Raw genomic sequence first — 16054 nt, forward strand, 5'->3', positions numbered from 1 at the left:
ATGCGAAACTCATCTGGGACCGACTCTCTGAGGTCTATGAAGGTCATCGATCTCACCATGATCCCTGGTTCAAAGAATTCATGGAATCACGCAAGGCTATGCCTTTCAATCCAGAGTCATCATCCTCTGCACCATGCCTTGTGGCAAAAGGTGCCAAGGTAACTGACTGCTACTTATCTGAGTCAAGTGATGATGAATCTGGTGACAAATTTGGGCCCAGTTATGTCAAACTTGCTTCCCTTGCCACTAAACAACAAAGAGCTTTGGAAAAAGTTCAATACATGCTGGATAAAAGTGATGAGATGTTGGGTGAAGAAATGGATCAGTCGAAAGCTTTGGCTGATAGTCTTCAGAGACTTCAGTCTAAGTTTGACACCCTTCAAGCTCATCATAATACTCTCCTATCTGATCATGAGAAGCTTTCTTATGAATTTCTTCAAAGAAAGCAAGATATTGAGCAGTTAAGAGTGAGTTATGAAGGTCTTCAGAAGGAGCGTGATTCATTACTTGCTCAATAGATCAGCGCTACTCAGGATGAATTTGTTCCTCCATGTTTGAAGTGCATTGAACGTGAAACTGCTAATTCTTCACCTGAATGCTCAAATACTTCCATTGTTGCAAATTCTTCAACTGCGTCTGCTATCACTAATTCCTCATCTGAGGACATTGCTAGTATTACTGATGATGCAGGGCTGAAGGAATTGTATATGACAGGCATGTAAAAAAGCCTCAAATGGCATCAGGCTCTATGTGACGTGCTTAAAAAGCAGATCCTCAGCAGGAACCCTAGGAAAGAGGGTATTGCCTTTGAGAGGAAAATCAATGCTGATGGGACCTACTGGAAACCTGAGCAGTACCCCAAAACCTCATGGGTTGCTGCAAAGGGACCTTCAATGGATCCATCTACTTTATCTGGCTTTACATGTGAATCTTCATATTCTTGTGATGAGTCCATTGACTCTAACTATAAACTGTTCAAAAATCAGAATGGTGAAGTATTTGCTAGATATGTTGGCACTAACTGCAGGAATGGTCCTCCTATGAAGAAAATCTGGGTTCCCAAAAGGTGCCTTGAAAATCATCAGGTGAATGTCATCATGACACCACCTGTGAAGAGTAGGAACCCCAGATCAAATTCTTCATATGGACCAAAATTTTCATATGGATCCAAGTCCTCATACGGACCAAACTCCTCTCATGGATCAAATTCCTCAAAAGGATCAAAGTCCTCATATGAACATCATCGTGCTAACCCGTCTGTTTTTCAGGGAATATCTAAGGATAATGGATATATGCATTATCCATCAAATCATTATGTCCATAAGTCCTCGAAGAATTTCTCTACCTACTCTTATGCTTATCTAACCCCTCTTATGTGAAACAAAGTGGATTGGCGTCTATGCCACCTTTCTCTTATGGAGCTCGCAGAATGATGAACTCTCTGCCACCCCTTCAGATGTGGGTGGTGAAGAAAAAGAACTAATCTATTATGCAGGGTCAGGTCTCCAAACGAACTTAATCGTCTGAAGAATTTGCTGGAGACCTAAATATGCTTGAAAGGACGCAAGCTAATCATGACGAAATGAATTTTCATTTCTCACGTCCTCATATTGTTTTATCTGTTCTATTGTCTGATGAAATTGATACCATATTCTTCATTGGTGAAGTATATGAGTTCGTTAGTTGCACTAACTCATCTACAAGGTGATCAACCCAAAGCCACTGAGTGGGTCCTCGATAGTGGATGTACAAATCACATGACTGGTGACAGGAGCTTATTGATGGACACTGCTTTATCTCCATCACATATGAAGCATATAACCTATGCTGACAAAGGCAAAAGCAAGGTATTGGGTATAGGTAAGGTTGCAATCTCAAAGGATAGAAACATGGACAAAGTCATGCTTGTCGAGTCCTTAGGGTTCAACCTCATGTTTGTCTCAATGCTTTGTGATCTTGATATGGTGGTTGTCTTTGGCAACTATCGTTGTGTTGTGATCATGGAAACTGACAATTCCAAATCTTCGAAGGCTTTAGGAGAGGAGATTTGTATATTGTTGATTTCTCTACAGGACCACAACCTGCTACAGTCTTCTTGCAAAAGCTTCAGAAGGCTGGCTATAGCATCGACGACTTGGTCATGCTGGCATGAGGAATTTGCACACGCTCGCGAAGAAGAAGCATGTCATTGGCATTGAAAATGTTAAATTCCTCAAGGATCACTTATGCGGAGCCTGTGAAGCTGGAAAGATAACCAAGGCCAAGCATCCAGCAAAGACTATCATAACTACTACTCGACCATTTGAATTGCTTCACATGGATCTCTTTGGCCCTACTCACACTACAAGAAACATGTTAATCCATGACGGATTCCTCGTGACGTTCTCCAAAACCGCCACAGATCAGCAACGCGAGATTAGGCCCCAAAATGGTAGCCCACTCATGACAGACCCAGAGAAACCGTCATGGAAACTGTCACGAATAGGGGAGCTGGGTCTAGCCTTTCTTTTTTATATATACAATGTTCGAACCATCATGGATGACTCGTGCTAATGTGTCTTGTGTTCCCCTTGTATGGCCAATATGTCAGTCTGATGTGGTAATAAAAAAGAGATACAAAGAAAAAGAATGCATTAATAAAAAGTAATTTCAAAAGAAAAAAAAGACCCTTAATCTCGGTCGTAAGTTATGTGTATATACTCAAGGTAAAATGGTTCGATTCGGACTGACATATGGGCCATAGAAGGGGAACACAAGACATGTCATGAGAATTTTAGAAAGAAATTTTAGAAGAAAAAAACCCTCCCGAATCTAACCATTTTTCCTTAAGTATATACATATAACTTTGCCTCAAAAAATACACATAACAGCCTGCTAATGGCTAGACTGACATTGTGACTCAGACGGGAGTTATTTACAGATAATCACGCATATTAACACAACTCCCTACAACCTAGCCCTTGGCACTTCAGCGCACAGTATAAGTGCAGGTCCCACATGTTAGTATATGGCAGAGAGAAAATAATTTCGAATTTTTTAGTGCAGGAGATTCGAGTCTAAGATGTACTCCCTCCTACAAAAATGACTTATATTTAGGTACAGCAGAAAATTCATGTTATTTTTTTAGGGACAGTACATGTCATGTTAGAGCCGTGCAAGCTAACAAACCAGCTAGCGGTAGGGCAGCGCTATTTCTCGCGTTAAAGCGAGTCGGAACTCACTAAAGTCAGCGAGCATATGGGCCCGCTCACGTGCACATGTAAGCAACTGATGTTTCCTGTTTCTTTTTTTCACGTTTTCTCTTTTTTGCTTTCTTCTTACTTCTTTTATACTTTAAAATATTCTAAATACATATATTGCAAAAACACTCTCCCAAAAACACATTCAAAAAATGTAGAGTAGAGATTAAAAAATGTTGAACAAGAATTTGAAAAATGTTGAATAAGTATTAAACATGTTGTACACGTATTTTAAAATGTTGAATAAGTACTAAAAATGTTAAACGTTTATTTAAAAATGTTGAACGAGTATTTAAAAATGTTAAACGAGTATTTGAAAAATGTTGAGCAAATATTTGAAAAAATGCAGAACAAATATTTTAAATTGAACAAAGTATTTTTAAAAATGTTCATGATATATAAAAAAGTGTTGAACAATTATTTGAAAATGTAGAACAAATATTTGAAAAAATGTTACAAATTATTTGTAAAATGTTGAACAAGTATTTGAAAAAATGTTGAACAAACCTTCAGCGAAACTTCCCGTCTCGCGTTGCTTAAACCGACAGATAGTCACTGCGCTAGCGGTAGTGCACATACCTTTTTAAAGACTAAATATCGCTCGTTTTCAGAAGCACTTGGGCTGGCCCTATCTTCTAACGATTTTCTTAATGCGTATTCTACATGATTTTTTCTTTTATTTTACCTAGTTCATGTTTATTTTTACATTGACCTTTTAAAAAAATAAAATTGGTGTGTATTGTAATTTTTTTCAATTTCATTATATTTTAGCTTGAAGAGGTAAGCATGAACTCGTTTGAAATTTGTGAGGATTTAAAAAAAGGAATTGTAACAGCAATTATGTATCTTCCTTCGGGACCACAAGCACGCACAATTATTGGGTATCATGATTGTATTTCTACACAACAAACTATTATAAAAATGACAATTTGTTCAACATTTTTTTATAAGATGGTTACATTTTTGCTCAATTATATTATCAACTGCTGCTTTCATATAATTAGTTTTCAAATTCATTTTATTTTTTCTTTTGGCTTTTCCCATTGAAAAATAAATCTAAGAGAAGTTCAAAATTCATTTTATTTTTTCTTTTGGCTTTTCTCGTTGAATATTTATTATATTTCATTACATAGAAAATGTGATTTTTTAAAGTACGAATATTCACTCATGACCACAAGCACCCACAGTTATTGTGTATCTTCGTTATATTTTTTCAAAAATACACAATTATTAAAAATAGTATGCATTTAAAATATGTTTGTAATAATAATAAATTTTAGAAATGTATTAAAAATATCTGAATATTTTCTAGAAGAATATTCATTTTTTAGGAAATACACGTTGTCAATTATTTGAAGTTTTTTTTCAAAAAATACACCCATAGTTTTCTAAAACACGTGAATGCTTTTCGAATGCTTTTTTCAAATGCACAAACACTTTTTTTGGCTGTCTTAGTTAAATGTTGTGCCCTAGTACTTGCTGAACTAAAAAAAAGGCTTCCAGCCCGGACTCGAGCCCTCGACCTCACATGTCCGAAACTAGGTGCTTAGCATTTTGATACGGTTCAAATGTTATTTATATATGTTTTTGCCCTTACCAAAGAAAATGGACTGTATTGGTTAATTAATACTAAAAAATGGTAACAAAGTCTGGAAAACATGAAACTTGGCATGCTGCTCTCATACGACACTTGGAGGACGCGGCGAAAATTTTAGAGGTTTCACAAAAGTTGTGATGTATGGTGCTTAGAAACCGGACAATCTTCGGAAAAGAATTTAGGTTCCAAGAGATAACGGGTGAGGTTTGGAGGCGAAGCAACCGCCGCTTCATCAGTTGGCCTTGAATTATTTCTACACTCAACATACACCATTACACGATCCATGCAAAAAATTTAGCATTTTCAGTGCCAGTTTTCTATATGTAAGTCATTTAGTGCATTTCTAGGCATTTAATGAATATAATTCAATTTTGAACTACAATTGAGTGAAAAAGTTGGTGCCAATTATTTGAAAAATCATGTTTGTGTTCTTGAGTCTATGTTTTGGCCCTATCCAAATGAAGGAATTCGAAATACAAGGGTGCCAGGTCTTAACCCTGAACATGGAGTTTATTGTTTTCGTAATTTCGGATAATACAAATGAAGTCTGAAAAATATTTGGCATGGTGCCCTCATATCATATAACCTCAGAGGTTCTAGTAAAATGTTTGCCCGCATGGTTTCGACAAGGAACAATTTGGGTTTGATGGAAAAGTGTCAGTTGCTTCCTCGTTTGACAATAGTTTTTTTTCTACACTCGAATATACACCACTAAGAATATATGATTTCTAGAGGAAACGGGCCGGCAATGTTTTCAACCTTACTTGATATATATGTAGGTCAAACTGGAACTAATTTCAATAGACACGCCAAAATTCATTTTATGCAATATCCTACAAAACAACTTGCATGTAGAATCTTACATTAAAATTTTATTGTGATATATATGGTAATTCCTTTTCCAAGTTACTCAACAAGGATGCCTTATTTGGTTATTTGAATAAAAAAACTGAATTTCACGCTGGCCTTACTGTCAATAGAGGCCCACCTAAGTTTGCAGCCAACATGGCAATCCAGCGTGAGGCCGAAGCTGCATTGTGATTGGTTGATTGAATATCCCACGGATCGCAGATCCATACCGTCTATACCCCTGAGATCCAACGGCAAGGAAACCTCCCCCTCTTTCTTGTGTTTCCTTCCGTCCAACCACGAGACGACCGTTTCTATTCCACTTGGAGGAAGTGGATCTCAGTTGGCCTCTTCCAGATCCCCCATCCTCCACTCTCCCCATCCGTGGCCGCCGCCACTACACGATCAAGGCTGGCGGCTGCCTCAACCTCGCCATCCACGGCCATCTGCCACCGCAGCAATAGCCTCATCCCGCAGGCGGGGACGGCCCTGACGGCGACGTCACCGGTGCCGTTGTTGTGGATGGTGCCCATCTTGTTGCAAGGGACTAGCAGGTCCCTCGTGTGCGTGCCAAAGCTGGATGGGCCTGGTGCAATGAGTACATACATGCTCGAGGTGGAGTCCTCCGCATCGGACGGGCGGGATCTCATATTCTCTGTTTTTTGAGGGATCTGTGGAGGCCAGGGGCTGCGCGCCTGCGACGATCTGCGGACGGTACTAAGCCTGGTGTCGTTCCTTTGTCTCCACCGGTGCCACTTCCCTCGCCTTGTCATATTCACCGACCTTGGCAGGCTATGAGCAGCATGTACCACCAGGTCCTTCTCCCACTATTGCTTTTGATTTTTGCATCCCTTTCTTTTCTGACATTCCAAGACGTTCTTATGGTTTCTGGACATGCAGGTAGTACATGTTCTATGGAGTCTTCATCGGTACAGACAGGGTGTCGTTAAGGAGCATGGTTCGTGGTGAGATGGTTGCAAAAATGGTCTCTCCCTCTAATGACTTCAGTGGGTACGGCCGGATCTGCGGCAACAAAGGCACGGGGATGAACCCTGCTTGATGCATGACGAGCGCCACCAGTGCTTGAGGAGTTGGAGATGGACGAGTAGCCTAGTGTTCCGTCCGATGTTTGTAATTTCAAGTTTTTAGGGATCCTTTTTGACATGCTATATCCAACCATCCGTTGGCAAGTCTACGCAGTAGCATACAGTTGGATTAGCTATCGGACGAGTGTGTTCAGACGAGTTTGATCTTTTTTTCTTCTGTACATGTGTATTTCCCTGGGATTTTATGTAATGATTATTTATTTAATAAATAAAGATATATTTTTCTGACAAAACATATTGCTTGGAGTGAATTAGTGGGCCTTGGATGGACCATAATTTAATGGGCCGAACTTTTAATTGGTCTGATACTATATGTGCCACCAGACGTAGTTGAAATTTAGTGGGCCAAGATTTCAATTGGGCTGATTACTACATGGGCTGCAATATTAGATCCATGTCAACTGATGACATGGCAAACATGTTAACGCCGTTAACAAGCTCGTTCGTTAAGCACGCGCGAAGCAAATCCATGATGACCAAGGACCATCATGGATGGTAGGAGGTCAAATTATGATGCGATATACATGACGAATTCGTGTCCGTCATGAACGATCACACATGAAAGTTTTTCATCGGTCCATGACAGATTAGAACCGTCATGTATTAATAGATTTCTTGTAGTGTCACTATGCCACATTTACCAATGCTGCATCTTTATATGGCTTTGTCATTGTTGATGATTACTCTGGATATACATGGGTCCATATTATCACTTACAAAACTGAAGTGTCGGAAGTCTTCAAACGATTTTTCTCAAGGGATTCAACTAACTTTGGTGTGAAGATCAAGCACATCAGGAGTGATAATGGAACTGAGTTCAAGAACAGTGGCCTTGATGACTATCTTGATGAACTTGGTATTACTCATGAGTTATCTGCTCCTTATACTCCTCAGCAAAATGGCGTTGTGGAGCGCAAGAATAGGACTCTTGTTGAGATGGCCCGCACTATTCTTGATGAGTACAAGACGCCTCCTCGTTTCTGGCCTGAGGCAATTGATACAGTGTGCCACGTCATCAACAGGGTATATCTTCACAAATTATTCAGGAAGACAGCATATGAACTTCTCACTGACAAGAAACCCAATGTGAGTTATTTCAAAGTCTTCAGTGCTAAATATTGGATTGGAGATCCTCATCACAGTTCTAAATTTGTACCGAAAGCACATGAAGGTTTTATGCTCGGTTATGGTAAGGACTCGCACACCTACAGAGTCTTCAACACCTGTCATCACAAGCTTGTTGAAACTGTAGATGTGCGGTTCGATGAGTCTAATTGCTCGCAAAGAGAGCACCTACCTCCTGTGACAGATGAAATACCTCCTGAGGAATCTATTAAGCTCGAGGCTACAGAGGATGTCATTCCTACTGAAGAATCAGCTGAAGAAGTTATTCCAGAGCATCAAGAACGTCATGCTAATGCACCTGAGGAAAATGGTGCTGAAGAAAATGCTGATCAAATTCCTCAACGACAACCCGCTCATCCTCGCGTCGCAAATGAAGTGCAAATTGAGAAAATCATCAGCGACATCAACATTCCAGGTCCTCTCACACGCTCAAGAGCTTCACATTTATCTAACTTTTGTGGGAACTTTGCTTTCGTCTCTATCATAGAGCCCACTAAGGTAGATGAAGCATTTCTAGAGCTTGGGTGGATTCAAGCTATGCAAGAGGAATTACATCAATTCAAGCTCAACAACGTCTGGGAATTGGTCAAACGTCCAGATCCACGCAAGCACAATATCATCGGACCAAAGTGGATCTATCGCAACAAGAAAGATGAAAATGGCCTTGTGGTGAGGAATAAGGCACGGCTTGTAGCTCAAGGCTACACAAAGGTTGAAGGAATTGATTTCGATGAAACTTTTGCACCTGCTACTAGACTTGAAGCTATTCACACATTACTTGCTTATGCTAACCATCATGATATCACTTTATATCAAATCGATATGAAGAGTGCATTCCTCAATGGTAAGCTTGAGGAAGAAGTGTATATTGCTCAACCCCCAGGTTTTGAAGATCCAAAGCATCCTGACAAAGTCTTCAGACTCAATAAGGCCCTCTATGGCCTCAAGCAGGCCCCATGGGCGTGGTATGATGCTTTGAAGGAATTCCTCATGAAGAAAGGCTTCAAACCCGGTTCACTTGACCCAACTCTTTTCACTAAATCTTATGATGGTGAATTGTTTGTGTGCCAAATTTATGTTGATGATATCATTTTCGGCTGTACTGACCAACGTTACAGTGATGAATTTGCCTATATGATGAGTGAAGAATATCAAATGTTTATGATGGGGGAATTGAAATTCTTCTTAGGTCTTCAGATTCTTCAACAGCGCAATGGCATATTCATATCTCAGGAGAAATACCTCAAGGATGTACTGAGGAAATTCGGCATGCAAGATTGCAAAGGAGTCAAAATCCCAATGCCCACAAATGGCCATCTATGCACTGATGAAAATGGTATTGACTTCGATCAAAAGGTATACCGCTCCATGATTGGTTCTTTATTGTACCTATGTGCATCTAGGCCAGATATTATGCTTAGTGTTTGCATGTGTGCCCGATTTCAAGCTACACCAAAGGAATCACACCATAAGGCTGTGAGGCATATTCTTCGATATCTAGCTCACACACCAACACTTGGATTATGGTACCCCAAGGGCTTGGCTTTTGATCTCATTGGATTTTCAGACTCTGACTATGCTGGTAATCGTGTGGATCGCAAGTAAACATATGGCACATGCCATTTCGTCAGACGATCTTTGGTCTGTTGGTCCTCGAAGAAACGGAATCGCGTATCACTGTCTAGTGTTGAAGCTGAGTACATTGCTGCTGGTTCTTGCTGTGCTCAAATGCTATGGATGAAGCAAACTCTCAAGGACTACGGAGTCAACGTGAAGAATGTGCCACCCTACTGTGACAATGAGAGTGCCATCAAGATTGCTCATAACCCAGTTCAGCACTCGAAGACAAAGCATATTCAGATTTGTCATCATTTTCTTCGTGATCATGTGTTGAAGGGCGACATCTCTATTGAGCATGTGAAGACCGAAGAATAGCTAGCCGATATCTTCACTAAGCCCTTGGATGAGAAGAGATTTAGCAAGTTGCGGTGTGAGCTAAATATCCTAGAATCTTTGAATGTTCTTTGAAAAGGACACCCACCCTAACACTTATGCAAAACTAATAACTTAGATGTGCAACACATGAAGAAACATTTTTCTTCAATCAATGAAGACTAACATTCTAAGTGTGAAGAAATTAACAAAGAATTTGATTCTCAGAACCCTACGACAATTGTATGCGGTGTCTGAAATCATCATTCTTATACGGTGGGTCACGCCACCACAAAATGTTGAAAATCTTAAATTGAGCTTTTCCCCAGTTCTTTGAAATTCCTCAGTTGTTTTTCAATTTGCATTGTCTTCACCATTTCCGTTGTTTTTCTTCACTACATATATATATATATATATATATATATATATATATATATATATATATATATATATATATATATATATATGAGTTTATGTCCTGTATAGCATTCACTTATTGCTATTTCTTCAAGTTGCTTGTCCCGCTAAGTGAATGTGATCGGACCCTTCCCCCTCTCTGCTAAACTCAACCCAATCTATTCACAAATTCTTCATGTGCGTTCTATTTGAAACTCATTCAAAATCTTCACTATGTCCTTGTCAGCTCAAGAAATTGCGAACGGAACTTTAAAACCTATCTTATCTAAATTTTTGGCTTTGTCGCTCAAATCGTTCCACATCCCACGACAACACTTATCCATTCAACTACGATCTCACACGATCTCCACTTCTCAGTACGTGGGTGACACATGTCAGTCGAATGAGAAGGGTCAGGGGCACGTTCGTCCAATTTCTTCGGATGAACAGTTTTTTCACCGTGGCTATAAATACCCCTTCCCTTCCTCACTTCACTTTTACTCCGCTCGTTCTCACTCCAGCTCGAGCTTCTCAAACCCTAGCGGCGCCGCTACTTCATCGTCGTGGGTGAGGAAGAACTTCACTGCCTCAACCTCGTCACCGTCGTACTCGCGCCGGCTGCGGATTTCGTCACTCGGCCGCCGCCGTAGCTGTCTTCTTCTACCAAGTTAGGGCGTGGAAGATCTAAACTGACGAACTTCACATCTACACCTCTCAGTTCGTCTTTTTCTTCATCCAGGGTAATTAAAAGTTACTTTTACTGCCCTCTTTGATTCAAATGATAACTACAAAATCTTCAAAGGTGTTTATACTTCAAACTCATCACACACTGAACACCTCACATGTCATCTGTTCTTGATTCATTTCTCTAAGCTATATTTTTCTTCAAGATTCCTCAAATATGTGGATTTTCAATCTATACATCTCTGGAACCTAAGACAAAGAACGCTTAGTGAAATTCTTCAAGAATCATCTGGTCAAATTCCTCAAACTTGCTCCTTTTTGAAAAACCTCTCAGAACGCATATGACCTCTCCATATTTCTCGCAACTATACTCTGTTCACAGGTACTCATGTCAGCTGCTAAATCACTAGGTTCTCATCGAGTTAACTCATTTGCAGCGTTCCTCAAAGAAAAGTTGCATACATCTTCACAGAATTACATTGTTCAAATTCCTCATCTGAAGAAAATGGCTGATGGAAAGAAGCCACAGAAGGGAGGAAAGAGGCGTGAGGTCAATATTGCTTTTGAGATCCCTGATGACATATACAAGGACTATTGCACTCCTGATGAGGCCACTCATGGAAATGGAACCAAGAATGAGCGCAAAGTGCGCATTCAAAGAATAGAGAGGAGATGGCAAGAGAGTGGAGGGAGTACATGTATGTTACTCCCAAGTACATGAAGAAATTCGCTCTCAATCCTCCATGCCCAAGACCTTCGTTGGCACCTGGCCAAGAAGCAGATCCCACCAGCCTCAAGCGCGGTGAGGATTATCCTAATGAATGGGCCAAGCGCCAGGCCAAGTTGGCTTGAAAAGCAAGAGAAGCAGTGAGGAAATTCAATGAAGACTCTGCTGCTGCTACTACCACTGCTGAGGCCTCTGCAAGCAAGCCAAAGAAGGCCATGCCAAAGAAGCCTGCTCACAAGCCAAGTGCTTCACCATCAATGCCCTCACGTCCAAGTTCCTCAGCAATGCCCTCGGGACCAGATGCTTCAAAGCCCTCACGGCCAACTCCTCAAGCTGCTCCCACTTAAAAATCCTCAGCTGCTCCGACCAAATTCTCAGCACCTACGCATCTCGCCACGTGCCAAAGGACGACGGGCATGTCTATTGCCTCAGGAGCATCTACTAGTTCCTCAGCACCACTGCATTCTTCAACTGGTCCCACTCTGTTGAAGACCAAGGCAACTGCTGGACGAGGCTCTCGACCAAGTCCTCAAAAGAAGCAGGTCTCTTTTCAAGTGCCGTCAGATGAAGACAAAGCTGATGATGATGAACTTGCATAAATCATCAGAGACAGGCAGGTCAAGGCCGCTAGAGCCAAGGGCACAAGTGTGCCTCTGCTTTTGGATCCAAAGTTGATCCTTGAGTACATTGACCTATGGCACAATGACCCAAATAGTCCTATGCCTAATTTCAAGCTGACTCCTGGCCAAAGTCATATGTTGACTCACTTCATACAAGAAGAAAAATGGAAGTTTGAGAAGGCCAGGCAGATCAAGAAAGCGCGGTACAAAAAGGAGCGCTACCTGAAGAAAAACGTTGTCTCTATGACAACTAAAGAACTCGTCAATATAAAGTCTGAGATCAAGAAACTCAGTGATGAATTTGATGCATACCATGCTGATTGGCTGGGAGCCAAGGTTCATTTTGTGAGACTCGCTGACAACTTCACTTCAAATGTTGCAGCCCCAACGCAACAAGAAATTCCTCAAGCTGAAGCATCTGCTCAGCCTATCGAAGAAAATGCCAGCATCGCTGATGACAATCAGGCTGCTGAAGAAAATGCTAATTCCAGGGCTGACGACTGCATTCCAGCCGCTGAAGAAACTGCCAGGGCAACCACTATTGTTGTGCCCGAAGAAAGTGAAGACGTCAGGGCAACTGCATCAGTTGCACCTGAAGAAATTCAACCAAATTCGTCTGCTCCTCCTGCGCCTACACCAACTTCGATCCTTCCATCTGCATCAGGTGTGAAGAAGACCAAGGCTACAGAGCGTGCATCAATGAAGAAAAGGAAGGCATTAACTTCATTAGATTCTTTAGCCCCGAAGAAAATGAAGCTGTTGACTAGCTCATTTGCCAACCCAATTGATGTTGTTCCTATCTCAACCATGCCATCAAAGGACCTTGTTCCTTCTGATGAAGAATATGTAATTCCAAGTGAATCCGATGAAGAGAATCCCTCTGCTGCTTCGTCGGAGCAGTTGGATGAAGAAATTGAAGTGGATGAAATCCCTTCAACCCTAGTTATCTCATCTCTCATGCCTCAGTTCACTGCTGAAGAGGCCGGCGTTGAAGAAATGGATGAAGAAGTCGATGTGAACATTGGATGCACCACGCCAGTGCTGAATGATGACTTTTGGGAAAGTCAACACCCCAACTCTCCTCTGTTCACACCTCTTCAAGAAATTCCTCAGTCCCTAGTAACTACTAAAGTCCAAATGGGATCTGAAGAACCTCATGCAACTCCGTCCATCCATGAAGAAATTCCAGCCACCAGTGCTGATGAACATGTAAATGAAGAATTGAAGTCCCAGGCTGCCACTGAAGAAGTACTTGAAATTCCTCGGCCCGTGGTACCTGAGATTGAGATCCCTGAGGTTGTGATGCAATTGAATGACACTCCTCACCCCAAGCCAAAGAATCCCTTCTCAAAGAAAAAAATTCAAGGCTGATGACTTCTTTGGCGAGCATGTATTCTTCACTGACTACAATCCTTATGACTCTGCTCGTCTTAGGAGGAAGCGCTTGTGGACTGCCAGCCAGGCTACTTTTCAACAAGGACAAAATCTTCTACCATGAGCATATTCCTCATGTGGACATGGAATCATTGACTTGTTTCACTCCTGTGCTCAGTGTGCTTCATGACGCAGGCCTCCTCAACTTTTTCTCTAACATTGTTGATTGGAATGAAGAGCTTATTCTTCAGTTCTACGCTATACGGCATATCACAGGTGATCCTGAAGATATCAACTCCTGGTTCTTGGACTGGATGACTGAAAAAATTCATTATACGGCACCGCCCTCTGAATTGCTTCACGCCTGCCCATCAGTCCACCCAGTGAAGGAGCTCGCTGCCTGTACCAAGAACCTGAACTCACTGCTCATTACATGCAAGTGTTAATGAAGCCTCTGAAGCCCAATCAAGCCCCAAGGACCAAATTGCTCGTAAAGGACTTATTCTATGTGCCCAGAACAGTCTATTGCATTCTGACGAGGACAATGAGTCCCATCAAAGGCCATGACTCATCTGATGAGGAAATAGTTGGCAGCATGAAGAATCTACTATTCAACACCATTCATAGCATTCCAACCAATTATTATGATTTCTTCATGAGGACTCTGGCAAATGTTGTCCGTTTGAGTTGAAGCCTTATGCTCCTTGGATTATGAGATTCCTCAGAACAAGGTCTTCACTCAACTACAAGGCTGATTTTCAGAATCACCTCAGCTACTTGCCCCCGATTGAAGTCCTCAAGCAGACTTTTACTTCAACTGATGAAAAGGGCAAGACACCTCTTGTCATTGATGAAGGCATTCGTCCATTGGATGGTCAGTTTCGCAAAGCTGCATCTTACTCCACCAATGATGACTCTGCCACTCATGATTCTGCTGCCAATGCACCCAAGTCTATTCCTCAAGCCACAACTCCACATGTGATGACTGATCGTGAGCTGCTTCTTAATCTTCACCAGAAGGTGGATCAAAATAATAAATGGGTTAAGCGTCAGTTTGGTTCTCTTCTTCACAACATGACTGCTACACATAATGCAGTGAAGAAAAACCATTACTACCTCCATGAAGTTTTCGGTCACACCTGAGCTGTCTTATCTCATCTATATGGTGAAGAAGATCTGAAGAAAATGGGTCTCAAGGAAGATTTTGACTGGTCTGCACCTCCTCCGAAGAAATTCAAGAAGGTCAAAGTTCCTACCTTGGTGGCCAGTTCATATTCTTCATCCCGCGACACCGATGAGTATGAATACTTGGACGATTGAAAGTGCAACTATCCCTAGGTGGTTTTGGTAATTCATAACAACATATAGCTCATTGAGCTAATACTATTCCAAGATGATTATTTCAGGAAAAGCTCAATGATTGGCATGGCATGGATGTGAAAGTGGAACCCTCAAAATGCTAAGGAAAATGGATTGGCCCAAGCTCAAAAGCTCAAGACTCTTCATTTCATGTTTTAGTGATCCAAGATCACATTGAGTCCATAAGAAAAGCCAATACTATTAAGGAGGGATGAGGTGTTGCTTAATGAGCCTCTTGCTTCATGTGCTTAGTGATATGCTCCAAAAACCCTCAACTACTTTCCCACATCCACATATGACCTAAACTCTAAGCCAAACTCGGTCCTACCGATTCTTCCTATCCGGCGCCACCGAGTTTCACTTGTCATTAGCCACTGCCAAACCCTAGCAATTCGGTTCTACCGATAAGGATCTCGGTCCCACCGAGATGTGGTTGCAAACTCTCTGTTTCCCTTTCATAACTTTTCGGTCCCACCGAAAGAGCGAATCGGTCCCACCGAGATTGCAATGTAAACTCAGTGTTTCCCCTTTGTAAACTTTCGGTCTCACCGAGTTACACTCGGTCTCACCGAAAGAGCAAATCGGTCCCACCGAGTTTGCCTGACCAACTCTATGGTTAGCTAATTACCAAATTCGGTCTCACCGAGTTTGTGTAATCGGTCTCACCGAGATTACGTTATGCCCAAACCCTAACCGAATCGGTCCTACCGAGTTGCATGTCAGTCCCACCGAAATTCCTAACGGTCACTAGGTTTACTATTTCGGTCAGACCGAGTTTTCTGATTCGGTCGCACCGAGATTGGTAAATTGTGTGTAACGGTTGGATTTTGTGTGGAGGCTATATATACCCCTCCACCTCTTTCTCATTTAGTGAGAGAGCCATCAGAACACACACATCATTCCAACTCATTTGTTCTGAGAGAGAACCACCTACTCATGTGTTGAGATCAAGACATTCCATTCCTACCATATGAATCTTGATCTCTAGCCTTCCCAAGTTGCTTTCCACTCAAATCTTCTTTCCACCAAATCCAAATCCTATGAGA

At 41.5% G+C, this 16054-nt stretch overlaps 1 long non-coding RNA gene across 1 annotated transcript; it reads left to right on the forward strand.

Moving 5' to 3' along the window:
* Window positions 1-5992: 5992 nt before the first annotated feature.
* On the forward strand, window positions 5993-7024 carry LOC119285721. The gene is made up of 2 exons (XR_005139718.1): window positions 5993-6500; window positions 6586-7024. It is a non-coding gene; the product is annotated as an uncharacterized LOC119285721 (long non-coding RNA).
* The last annotated feature ends 9030 nt before the right edge of the window (window positions 7025-16054 follow it).

This window comes from Triticum dicoccoides, chromosome 4A, assembly GCF_002162155.2.
Source record: "Triticum dicoccoides isolate Atlit2015 ecotype Zavitan chromosome 4A, WEW_v2.0, whole genome shotgun sequence".
Classification (NCBI taxonomy): Eukaryota; Viridiplantae; Streptophyta; class Magnoliopsida; order Poales; family Poaceae; genus Triticum; species Triticum dicoccoides.